The sequence below is a fragment of the Phacochoerus africanus genome, chromosome X (genome assembly GCF_016906955.1).
Source record: "Phacochoerus africanus isolate WHEZ1 chromosome X, ROS_Pafr_v1, whole genome shotgun sequence".
NCBI classification, from domain to species: domain Eukaryota; kingdom Metazoa; phylum Chordata; class Mammalia; order Artiodactyla; family Suidae; genus Phacochoerus; species Phacochoerus africanus.
This window is the reverse complement of record NC_062560.1, coordinates 41631767-41644107: the sequence shown is the minus strand read 5'-3', so window position 1 is coordinate 41644107 and position 12341 is coordinate 41631767.

Sequence of the window (12341 nt, the reverse complement as noted above, 5' to 3'; positions counted from 1 at the left end):
AACTGACAGTGCCAAGCCATTTTGTCACTTTAAGATTTTCCATTCCCCAGAGAACAAGCTTGTAGAAAGATGCCACTTTCCTGGAACTTTTCAGGCTGACACATTTGTCACTTACCTATTCAACTCTTCAGTCTGTTCTCTTTCCCTCAAGATTTAAAATATGTAGATATTTCAGACCTTGTGCAGGCTCATAATACAGTTTTTTTGAGAAGTGGGAGGAGAAAAGTAAAGGAAGCAAGCCAGTGATATGCTCCTCAGTTTGTAGGATGACAACTGCTTGTTCTGTTGCATAGATATGTGTCACTGCCCTGGTTATTCACAGTGCAAGCCCACAATTAGCAGTTAAATGGCCATTATAGGAATCATGCCGATAAACATGATACATTGCACTCATACAGACACTTTAAATAATTATTCTTTTTATAACTAAGCCATATACTGAAGGAGATTTATAATTTAGAGATAATATGCCCATTAGTAAAGTTTATGACCCAATAAACAGCTCCCACTAGTTAATAAATGCCAAAGCCATAAAAACAAAGACTATTAATGTAATAGAATTTCTGTACCTCCCTCTTTTGCTGGTGGTCTCAAGGCACTGAAGGGAAATGTTATCTTAGGAAAAACATTTATTCTCGTTATGTAAATATCAAGGAATTGTCTTACAATCCATCTGGAAATCTCCTGGCCCCCACCTCTTTGGTCCCAGGTGGTCCTGAAATGCTGATGCAGTCTGCTTAGGTTTCAAGCAGTAGATAACTGGTTTTCAGCAGAAATAAACCCTGTAACTCAAATCTCTGGGGGATGTGGGGAAGATGGCTGTAATTTCTGTCTCTACCCTCTGAAAAAGAGAAATCCAAACTATTGCCTTTATTCCAGAGTAACAGCTTTTAAAAGTTTCACCACTTTTGCATACACTTAAATTTTTAGCTGCCTCTTCCCATCCCTCTGAAAAAGAGAAATCCCAACTGTTGTCATTGTTCCTGGGTAATAATTTTAAAAGGAGTTTCACAACCTTTGCGTATCCTTACATTTTTAGCTGCTAATATTTCTCATTTTGACAGAAAAGCAAGTGCCGCCTGTGGATGTCTGGGTGAGCTGAAGGTTAATATAGGCAGACCTTTTTGTTTTTTAGTATTCCTGGAACTGTGAGAATGGCTGATAAAGTCATTTGAAAGCCCAAATCGTCGTGGCTTTTTATCAGAAACTGATGAAAAGCTGTTGAACTTCACATTAAATGGTTTTGCGGACTCATCGTTGTCAGATCTGGAGTGCTTATTTGCCCTCCTCCCCCCTTTTAACCCAACTGACCCATTTGGACCTGTTTGAGAAGCACTGTGGATATGTCTGTTGGTTGACTTTGGTGCTTACTAAATAAAATAGTTAAAAATTTTAGACGACAGAGAAGAGATGAAGAGCACTGTAACTTTTCAGTTTTAGGATAGCTTAAACGTTTTGCCTACTTTAGTTTTGGTGGATTGCCTCTGATCCAATTAATGTCAAATGCACCATTCTTGGTCTTTGTTTGAAGTTAGGTTTCAGGCGAGGCAGTTGTATGGATACCTCCGTCATGAGTTTTGGGTATTTAAGTTCCCCTTTCTTCTTTCAAATAGTTGGGAATTATGGAACAAAATGAATTCTCTCCAAGTTAAAAAAAAACAAACAAACAGGAGTTCCCGTCGTGGAGCAGTGGAAACGAATCCCACTAGGAACCATGAGGTTCCGAGTTCGATCCCTGGCCTCGCTCAGTGAGTTAAGGATCCAGAGTTGCTGTGAGCTGTGGTGTAGGTCACAGACACAGCTCGGATCCTGCGTTGCTGTGGCTGTGGTGTAGGCCGGCACATTTGACCCTTAGCCTGGGAACCTCCATATGCCGCAGGTGCGGCCCTAAAAAGCAAAAAAAAAAAAACAAACAAACAAACTCTTGCCTTTACAACTTGGGTTTATTTATCTTAATTTGGGTGAGAACTGATTCATAGCCTTTTCACTTGTTCCTCATTTCCATGACCCTTCCTCTGTACATTATGATTTTGCTGTAAGTTTGGCAGTTGGAGTCATTGCTACTAATGAAATAGCAGTAGCATCAAAATATTTATGATGCTTAATAGTGCAGAAACCATTGAGTAATGCATAGTCATGTTCCCAATTATATGTATATTCTTTTTAGTTAAAAATATAGATTCCTGGAGTTCCCTGGTGGCTCAGTGGGTTAAAGAGCCTGTGTGGTCACTGCTGTGGCTCTGGTGACAGCTGTGGTGTGGGTTCAGTCCCTGGCCTGGAAACTTAACACATGCTGCAGGTGTGGCCAAAAAAAAAAAAAAAAAAGAATATAGATTTCTGCATTTTGAATACCCTTCAGAATTGGTCTGTAAATAGTCTTTCAGAAGGACAGCTTCCAAATGATGATATTAAACATATACTCAAGCGACGAGTCTCTGCCCTCATATTTGTTTGGGCCAAGTTTGAACTGCTTAGAGTTGAAAGAAGGTTAAGACTTTTTCAAAAATGAGTCTCTTCAAGTTGAGTGAACATCTTCAGAAACACAGTGCTTCTCAATTCCCAAGAGAACGCGATGTGTGAAAATGGAAAACCTACTGAGGCAAGTTCAATGAAGCTATTTAACAAATAAACCTGGAGTGATAATGGAACAAACATCCTGATTACAAAGGGTAGTGCTGACTGTGCAATTAGTTGAAAAGAAATTGTAATTCACACCCCCTCACCTTCTTCTTCCAGGTTGTATATCGGTTTAAACATTTTCATTCAAATTCAGTTAAGTTCCCCCAAACTAAAGAGTTCTAAGACCAGAATGTGCATCTCCTTTGCATTTGTTCCTGGTTCCCAGTAAAATTCCTTCTGTGGGGACTTCGGAGCCCATTATGTGGTGGATGGCACACAGGAAGCCAAGGGTCAGCACTGCTGCTCAGAACCAACTGGAAACGGCTGAAAAATGTGGCTGATGAAAAACTCCACAGTGGCTCTGCAAGGAGAGAATTAATGACGGGCTAGAATCAGTAGGAGCCTTTACTTCTAAATACTCATTAGTTTAAGCAGTGAGGCCTGATGTTATGCAAGTTATAGAGGGAAAGGGGGCCCGCCCCTCCCCATTGTCTGTTTTGAACAGAATATGCACATTTAACTCAAAGTGGTGAATGGTTCAAACACATCAAACCAACTATTCATCAATCTCCCAGCTTCCTGAGCACCGCTTTGCTTCTGTGTAAAGCCAACAATAGAGGAAATGCTTGTTATGACCCCACTATAATATTAAAATCCAGAGGGGCCGATGGCTCAGTGAAAAACACAAAATACATTCTTCCTTAGAAACAGTTCCACCAAAGTCATCTTGTGTGTTTCCTCCGTCTTACTTTGCCTGCACAAGAACAGCTGACTGTAATAGGAACTTGATAAGGTTACTTTTGCCTGCTTTTTTGCCTCCCCTTGCTACCCCTGTTTTTCATTCTTGCTGTGAAGCCACTCACTGAATACAGAACAGAGCTGACAAGTCATTTCAGACTGCCGCAGACAACCCCAGATGAAGAGAGAGAAGGGAAGTGGCAAGAGCCGACAATTGCTGGGGGGAGCCGGTTGAGAATAGGGACCACCTTGTGTGTGTAAGTCTCGTGAAAGAGCTTGAACTTCATCCTAAGGGCATGAAAAATGACTGAAAGATTTTAATCTGGAGAATGAAAAGATTATGTCTGTATTTCAAACTCTCTGGCTGCTTTGTGTGGGTGAACTACAAGAGTGAGTTTGGCAGTGAGAAGGCTGACTAGGAGGCTGTTGCCAGAGAAGTGATGGGTGGTTTGGATTCACATCATGTCAGCGATGCTGTGAGGTTGGTGGGAAGTGGAGATTCAGGACACAATCAGAATACTGAAGATGAGGGAGAAGAAGAAATCAAAATTAGGACTGGGTTATTTGGGCAGCAAGGTAGGTAGGTGTTGCCATTCGTCGTGCTGGGATATACCAGAAAAAAATCAAGTTTGAGGGGGAATTAACAATTCTGCCTTGAGAGTTCCCTGGTGGCTTAGTGGGTTAAGGATCTGGCATTGTCACTGCTGTGGCTCTGGTTACTGCTGTGGCGTGGATTCGATCCCTGGCCCGGGAACTTCCCTGGCAAGTGCAGCCAAAAAAAAAAAAAAAAATTCTGCCTTGGGCATGTGACATTAGGGTGCCTGTAGAATAGCTAAATGGTAGATGTTGATGAGCCAGTTGGATGAACAGGAATCTCAGCAGAATGGTCAGGGCTGGAGATGCATGTTTGAAATCCATCAGAGTGTGGTTGGTAATTGTGAGCTTAGGTAAGATTCGCTAGGGGTAGTTTGTTGTCTCACAATCACAGTCCCTAGTGTATTACTTATTAATTTCTTTTAAAAAAGAGCTTTTATTGACATACAATGAACGGCATATAGTAAAGTGTACATTTTCTTTTGTCTTTATAGGGCCGCACCCACGGCATATGGAGGTTCCCAGGCTAGGGGTCCAATCGGAGCTGTAGCCACCGGCCTACACCAGAGCCACGGCAACGCAGGATCCGAGCTGCGTCTGCCACCTACAGCACAGCTCATGGCAATGCCAGATTGTTAACCCACTGAGTGAGGTCAGGGATCAAACCTGCATCCTCATGGGTGCTAGTCAGATTCATTTCCGCTGAGCCACAGCAGGAACTCCAGTAAAGTGTAGATTTGATAAACTGACACATCTCTATACCTGTGAAACATCATCCCAGTCGAGATAGTGAACCTATTCCCCCCAAATTCCCTCCTGCTCCTTTGAAATCCCTCCCTTCTACACATCCCCATTGTTGGAGAGGAAAATAATTTTCCCTCTACCATTCTGAGTTCTCGGGTGAGACTCCCTATAATAAAAGACAGATGAACAAGAGAAAAAATAAACCAAGTTTACTAACCTGTATGCTTCATGTATACATGGAGGATAGCCAGAAAAAAATCACTCTCCAGGGTGACCTAAGCTATCACCTTCAATACCATCTTCGCCTAAAGACAAAAGAAAGGCCTGTGTTGTGGGGGGAGCCGAGCACTTGTGGAAGGTGACCAGGAAAAGCAAGGTAAACAAGGCTAAGGGTTGTTTTGTAGGTTTAAGTCAGTGCCTTCTTCGTCAACAGTTTTCTTGTGATTTTGAGCCATCCTCTCTTCCTGGTACAGAGACATCCTTACAAAGGGAGATGTCCATTATAGATGGAAACATCCCTTAAGAAAGGGGAGCTAGCTTCTGTTTTCAGAACTGCTCCCGTGGGAGTTCCCTTTGTGGCTCAGTGGTTAATGAACCCAACTAGGATCCATAGGGATGCGGGTTTGATTCCTGGCCTCGCTCAGTGGCTTAAGGATCCGGCGCAGCTGTGAGCTGTGGTGTAGGTCGCAGACCCGGCTTGGATCCCACGTGACTGTGGCTGTGGTGTAGGCGGGTGGCTGCAGCTCCGATTCAACCCCTAGCTTGGGAACTTCCTTGTGGTGCAAGTGCAGCCCTCAAAAGCAAAAAACTAAACAAAAAACCGCGTTGCTGTGGCTCTGGCGTATGCTGGTGGCTACAGCTCTGATTCGACCCCTAGCCTGGGAACCTCCATGTACTGCGGGAGCAGCCCAAGAAATGGCAAAAAGACAAAAAAAAAAAAAAAAAAGGACTACGCCCACGTCTGTGGTTATTTCTCAAAATATTCAGCTCAAAGTAATCCTTAATGCCAAAGGAATATTTGAGGTCACATATTCTGCTAGTCGTCACCATCCCCCAAACCACTTAGTTGCTTTCTGTCACCATAGAAAAGTTAGCATTCTCCAGAATTTTATATAAAGGGAATTATGCACTTTGGGGGGGGGGGTCCGATTTCTTTCACTGGCATAATTATTTTGAGATTCATCCATGTTGTTGCATGTACCAATATTTCATTCCATTTTATTGCTGAGTAATAGTCCATTGCGTGGCTATACCACAGTTTTAATTCATTCACAGGTTGGTGGACATTTGGGTTGTTTCCGGTTATTACCCATTACAGATAAAGCTGCTAGGAACATTTGTGTATAAGTTTATGTGTGAATATATGCTTTCATTTCTCTTAGATAAATACCTAGGAATAAAATGGCTGGACCCAATGGTTGATAGATGTTGTTAAATAGTAAAAATTCAACAAAATGAGTAAATTTAACAATCAAAGTGGTGTTATTAAATGACTCATGAATGGGGCAGTATCTCATCTAGCAAATAGAAAGAAGCTCCACTGAGCTATAGAAATGATGAAGTTTTTTTGGTTTTTGTTTTTTGCTTTTTAGGGCCAAACTCTCAGCATATGGAAGTTCCCAGGCTAGGGGTCTAATCGGAGCTACAGTTGTGGGCCTTCACCACAGCCACGTGGATCTGAGCCACGTCTGCGACCTACGCAGCAGTGACCTACACAACAGCTCATGGCAACACCACTGAGTGGGGCCAGGGATCAAACCCATGTCCTCATGGATCCTAGTCAGGATCGTTAACTGTTGAGCCATGAAGGGAACTTCCGAAAAGATAAAAGTTTTTAAAGGCAGAAAGGGATCAGGAAAAGGGCATTATTAGCAAAGAATGCATTGTTTCAAGGAAGGTCACTAAGGGGAACGGAAAGGGCCTGTTTATTGGATGGATTACCTCACCAGTGATGACTAGGTAATTCCGGGTCGACTGGCTAAAGGTTATATTTCTAGGGGGGTTGAGACTGCAGTTTGGTTAGGTATTAAGTCTTGGTTTGCTTGTTTGATTTTTTTTTCTAGTTCTTTTGCTCTTTTTCTAGGTTCTCCCCCCCACCCCCTTTTTGGCCACCCCGCGGCATAGGGAATTCCCAGGCCAGGGATCAGACCTGAGCTGCTATTGTGACCTAAACCACAGCTGCAGCAACACCCGATCCTTAACCCACAGTGCTAGGCCAGGGATCGAACCTGTGTCCCAGCACTTCTAAGACGCTGCTGATCCCTTTGCACCACAGCGGGAACCCTAAGTCTTGGTTTGTTGATGTGAGGGTTAGCTCCTGCTATCTCCTTTGTAACAATATTTAACTTCTAAAGTAACGGACAAGCTATTTTCCGAAGTGATTGTACCATTTTACTTCCCTTCCAGTCTTGAATGAAGTCCCAGTTCCTCTACATTTTTGCAAACAATGTATAATACCATCTTTTTTTTTTTCTTTCCCATTTTGACCATGCTTGCAGCATGCAGAAGTTCCCAGGCCAGGGACTGAACCTGCACCGTAGCAGCAACCCGAGCCACAGCAGTGACAATACCAGATCCTTAATCTCTTGAGCCCCCAGGGAATTCCAGTAGTATCTTATTATGGTTGCCTATTTTCTTATCGTTGAATTTTGAGAGTGTCTTACATGTTCTAGATACAAGTCCTTTATCAGATATGTTATTTCTAAATATTTTCTCCCAAACTGTGGTGGTCTTTTCATTCTCTTGACAGTGTCTTTTGGAGGCACAAGTTTTAAGTCTGTTTTATCAATTTTTTTATGGATTGTGCTGTATTATATCTAATCAGTCTTTGTGAAACCAAGGTCACAAGGGTTTACTCCTCTGTTTTCTTCTAGAAGTTTTATGGTTTTAGGGGTTTTGCTTAGTTTTTTAATCCATTTCTCATTAATTTTTGTTATGATGTGAGGTATTGCTCCAGGTTAATTTGTTTGTATATGGATATTCATTTGTTATTAGTACCATCTGTTGAAAAGATTGTTGTTTCTGCACTAAATTGCCTTTGTACTTTCGCTGAAAGCCAGTTGTAGATCTCTCCCTGGGCTTTCTCTTCTATTCCATTGATTAATGTGTCTGTTTTTTACACCAGTACCACACTATCTTGATTACTATAGCTTTATAACAGGTCTTGAAATCAGTAGTTTTAATTTTCCAGTTTTGCTCTTCTTTGCATAGTAGTTTTTGCTGTTCTAGATCTTTCACCTTTCCGTGTGAATTTTAGAATAAGCTTGTCAGTTCTAAAATCCTGCTAGGTTTTATATTGGGCTGGCACTAAGTCTACAGATCAATTTGAGGAAAATTCACGTATTCATAATATTGAGTCTTCTGATCCATAAATGCAGTGTATCCATTTATTTGAGGCTTCTTTAATTTCTCTCAGCAGTGTCTTGTAGATTTTAGTGTACAGGTATTGCACATAGTTGACATATTTATCCCTAAGCATTTCATGTGTCAGTGCTAATATAAATGGTAATTTTTTAAAATTTCAGTTTCTGATTTATTCTTGCTAGAAGATAGAAATACAGCTGAATTTGCTCATTGATCTTGTATCTTTCAAACTTAAACACATTTATTAGTTTTGTGGCAATTTTGTAGATATCAGTTTTTTAATGTAGATAATCTGTGAATAATATCTATGTAGATATTAGTCTATGAATAATGTTTTACTTCCTTCATGTCAAACCTAGATGCCTTTTATTTCTTTTTCTCGTTTTATTGCACTGGCTAGGACTAACAATACAATGTTAAATAGAAGTGGTGAGAATTGATATCCCTTTCTTATTACTGAACTTAGAAGGAAAGCATTCTGTTTTTCATTTTTCATCTTTAAGTATGATATCAGCTGTAGGGTTTGCTAGACACCCTTTATCAGGTTTAGAGAAGCTCCCTTCTGTTCCAGCTCTGTTGAGAGATTTTATCGGAAATAAATATTGGATTTTGTCAAATTAAGATGATTATATGATTTTTCTTTTTAAATTTTGTTAGTATAGGAGTTCCCATCGTGGTGCAGCAGAAACGAATCTGACTAGGAACCATGAGGCTGCAGGTTCAATCCCTAGCCTCACTCAGTGGGTTAAGGACCCGGCATTGCCCTGAGCTGTGGTGTAGGTCACAGACGAGGCTTGGATCTGGCATCTCTGTGGCTGTGGTGTAGGCCGGCAGCTGTAGCTCCGATTTGACCCCTAGCCTGGGAACCTCCATATGCCTCGGGTGCGGCCGTAAAAAGACAAAATAAATAAACAAATAAGTAAATTTTGTTAATATAGTAAATACCACTAATTTAATAAATGTTTTTTTATTAAAGTAAAATTCCTATAACAAAATCAACTTTTTTAAAGTGCAAAATGCAATGACATTTAGTACAGTCACAATGTTGTACAACCACCACCTGTATCGAGTTGCAAAACATTTTATTACTCCTAAAGGAAGCACCACACCCATTAAGCAGTCACCTCAGCCTCTGGCAACCACAGTATGCTTTCTGTCTCTATAAATTTAGCTATTTTAAATAGTTTATATAAACAGAATCATAAAATACATGACCTTTAGTATCTGACTTCTTTCACTTAGCATGCTTTTAAGGTTCACCTGTGTTGTAGCATGTACTGGTACTTCATTTCGTTTTATGTCTGAGTGATCTTCCATTGTATAGATGTATCAGAATGTATTTATTTATTCATCCTTTGATGGATACTTAGGTTGCTTCTATCTTTTGGCTATTGTGGATAGTGCTGCCATGAACATACGTGCACATGTATTAGTTTGAGTATTAGTTTTCAGTTCTTTTGGATACATACCTGGGAGGAGAATTGCTAGGTCATATTGTAATTCTCCTTTTAACTTTCTGGGGAACTGCCAAGCTGTTTTCCACAGTGGCTGAATCATTTTACATTCCTACCAGCAATGTATGAGGATTACAGTTTTTCTGCATTCGTGCCAATACTAGTTATTTTCCATTAAAAAAAATTATAGTCATCCTAGTGGATGTGAACTGGTTTTGATTTGTATTTCCCTAATGACTAATGATTTTGATCATCTTTTCATGTACTTGTTGACCATTTGTGTATCTTTTTTGGAGAAATGTCTTCTCAAATCATTTGCCTGTTTTAAAATTGGAAATGACATGGATTTTTGAATGTTAAACCAACTTTGCATTACCGGAATTATTGGGTCATGATGTGTTATCCTTCTTGCATATTGCTAGGTTAAGTTTGCCAAAATGTTGTTTGAATTTCTCTCCTGTGTTCATGAAGGTTATTGATCTGCAGGTTGTCATGTCTTGGTCTGGTTTTGGTTTCCCGAGTTGGGAAATATTCCTCCCTTTTCAATTTTATGAAAGAGTTTGGATAGAATTAGCATTATTCCTTCCTTAAATGTTTAATAGATTTAACCAGTGAAGACTACAATTTTCTTTGTGGGAAGGTTTTCTTAATACTGCACCCTCCATTTCTTTAGTAGATATAGAACTATTCATGTTATATATTTCTTATGTAGTGAGCATCGATAGTTTGTGTTTTAAAGGATTTTGTCTATTTCATCTTGGTTATTGAATTTATTGACTTAGAGTTCATAGTATTCACTTCTTGTCGTTTTAATGTCTGAAGAAGCTTTAGTAATACCACCTCTGTCATTCCTGATGTTGCTAATTTCTCTATTCTCTCTCTCTCTCTCTCTCTCTCTCTCCTTTTTCCTGATCAGTCTGGTTAGAGATTAATCTATTTTATTTTATTTTGTTTTGTTTTTGTCTTCTTAGGGCCACACCCACGGCATATGGAAGTTCCCAGGCTAGGGGTTGAATCAGAGCTACAGCTGCCAGCCTACACCACAGCCACCACAGCAATGTGGGATCCAAGCCACGTCAGTGACCTACACCGCAGCTCACAGCAACACCGGATCCTTAACCCACTGAGCAAGGCCGGGGATCAAACCTGCATCCTCATGCACGCTAGTCAGGTTCATTACCACTAAGCCACGACAGGCACTCTGAGCTAAATTTTAATCATCTCAAAGAAGTAGCTTATATCTCCTTAACTTTCTCTGGTGTTTTTCTGTTTTCTATTTCATTGATTTCTGTTCTGATCATTATTATTTCCTTTCATCTGTTTACTTTGGTTTAGTTTGCTCTTCCTTTTCTAATTTCTTAGTGTGGAAACTGAAGTCATTGATTTGAGGCCTTTCTTCTTATCTAATGTAGGCTTCTAGTGCTGTAAAATCTTCATAAATACTGCTTTAATGGCATTCCACAAATTTTGATACATTGTTTTCATTTTCATTCAGTTACTTTCTTATTTCTCTTTGCTTTATTCTTTGATATGTAGGTTATTTAAAAGTGTATTATTTAGTTTCAAGTAGTTGAGAATTTTCCAAAAGATCTCTCTAATGGTCTAACTTAATTCCCTGTGGTCAGAGAACATATATATGTGACTTGTATCCTTTTACATTCATTGAGACTAGTTTTATAGCTCAGAATATGGTCTATTTTGGTAAATGTATCATGCACTTGAAAAGGATGTGTATTGTACACTTGTTTGGAGGAGTATTCTGTAACTGTCAGGTCAAGTTGTTCAAATCTTCTCATTCCTTACTGATTTTCTATCTACTTGCTGTAACAATTATTAAGAGGAAGGTATTGAAATTTCTACCTATAAGTATGATTTTGTCTTTTCCCTTACAGTTCTATCATTTTTTGCTTCATGTGTCTTAAAACTCTCTTAAAAGCTGTATGAACATTTAGGACTTTTATGTCCTCTTGATGAATTGACCCCTTCATCATTATGAAGTTCCTTATGCTTGGTAATTTTTTTTTTCTCCAAAATCTACATCGTCTGATAATAAGGCAACTCTAGCTTTCTTTTTATTGGTGTTACCGTGGTATATTCCACCGTTAAATTTTTTAACCTGTGTGTGTTTTTATATTTGAAGCACTTTTCTTATAGGCAGCATTTAGTTGGGTCTTGCTTTATTTTTATCCACCTTGAAATTTGCTGCCTTTTAATTGATGTATTTAGATTACTTGCATTTAATGTAATGATTAAATTTATCTATTTCTTTCTGTTAGCTTCCTATTTGTCCAGTTTTTCCCTTTTTTCTTTCTTTTGGATTAATCGATGTTTATTCCATTTTATCTAATTTGTTGGATATCTAATTTTATCTAATCTGTTGTCAGATTTTACCCTCTTAAGTTCATAACTTGGGGGCCTGCAAATTAAAATGAAAAAGATTTGCAAAAAAAAAAAGATTTAATTACAGACACACAAAGACATGTGACACAAGTTGACAGAGGCTTACTTACCATCTTAATAGTGGGTGAGGAGGAGCAAAGGGCATTTCTGGGAGAAGATGGAGGAGAAAGAGCACTTATGGAAAAACAAAAGACTTGTTGGAAAAATACTTAGGCACTTAGGAGAATGGATAGGAGATATGATAGTTTTGTGATAATGTCTCTCTGAGTATGGTATTGACTTCTCTTAGAAAAGAGAAGATTAGAGTTGCTCCCTGGGGGCGGGGGGAATTTATGACAATTGGGTTCTTTGGGGAAGCTCTGCTTTTAGGCGGATAAGGGATTTCAGGAAGTCAAATGCCCTTATCTCAAAATACTTACGCTACAGTTG